Source organism: Mastomys coucha, unplaced genomic scaffold (assembly GCF_008632895.1).
Source record: "Mastomys coucha isolate ucsf_1 unplaced genomic scaffold, UCSF_Mcou_1 pScaffold9, whole genome shotgun sequence".
Classification (NCBI taxonomy): Eukaryota; Metazoa; Chordata; class Mammalia; order Rodentia; family Muridae; genus Mastomys; species Mastomys coucha.
In genome coordinates this window covers 33,967,279-33,968,433 of record NW_022196915.1, presented here as the reverse complement: position 1 = coordinate 33,968,433, position 1,155 = coordinate 33,967,279, and positions in this window count along the sequence as shown.

Sequence of the window (1,155 nt, the reverse complement as noted above, 5' to 3'; positions counted from 1 at the left end):
AAAATATATCATAAGCAATCAGTCTGAAGTATATTAAAAGCTACTGATTTTGACTTTCATATAAATAGCAATTTTACCACTATAAAAGACATATTTCACTTTTCTTTATAAAACTACCTTCTAACAGAATATTTATAAGCTAGTCATCCCTTAGATAGTTCTGTACTGATAAAAAGTTACTTTTAAAAGGAAAATGTTAAAAATAATTGTTTCACAGAAACAGAAGGTTTTATCAAATTCTGATAGAGCTGTAATGATGAGTAGAGTCTTACCACACTATAAATTTTCTTTCACCAAAGATGGATACTTAGGAAATGTTACACTGGTTAATAAGATGGACATCTCAGTAACTACAAAAGTGCCACAACAAAATGAGGTAGTCGGGACTGTCTACTGTCAGGGAAGGTCAGCATCATCTCTAGACACTTGGTTACCCTGGCACTGGTGTTCACAGCCTGAGCCTCATTGCAACTCTAAGAGGTACATCTTGAGTGGCTACCTCTCATAGGGATCATATGATCTTTAGACCACTGAGAAAAAAAAATTCTAGAAGAGAATGGTTTTTCCCATTTAACTTTGTAATTGTTGAAAAATTTAAAGCTATTAGTTTCTTTGGGGGGGAGGGCAAGGATATTGAGATAGGGTCTCACTCTGTAGCCTAGGTTATTCCAGAACTCATGGCGATCCTTCTGCCTCAGTCTTCCAAGTTTTGGGAATACAGGCATGAACTGCTATCATCAGGAAAAGCTATTGCTGAAGAATGTTTTTACATTAGCAGATCCTCAAGACTGGAAAAGGCTACTTTAACATATATACAACAAGAATAAGAAAACTTTTTTTTTTTGAGACAAATTCTTAGTATACAACTCTGACTGGCTTAAACCTGCAGCAATCCTCATCCCTCTGGTTTTCAAGTGCTAGGATTAGAGGCATGCATCACCATACCAACAAGAAACATTTGTTCTAACTCAGAAATGTATGAGTTAATGTTCTTTTAATCAGGTTGAAGCAAATTTTCTAATATAGCTGAAATAACATCAAGAAATACATTATCAAAAAGAAAAAGAAAAAAGAAAAAAGAGAGAGCGAGAGAAAGAGGAAGGAGAAGAGGAGGGAGGAATTGCTAGCCATGCATGGTGTCAGACGTGGTGTCAG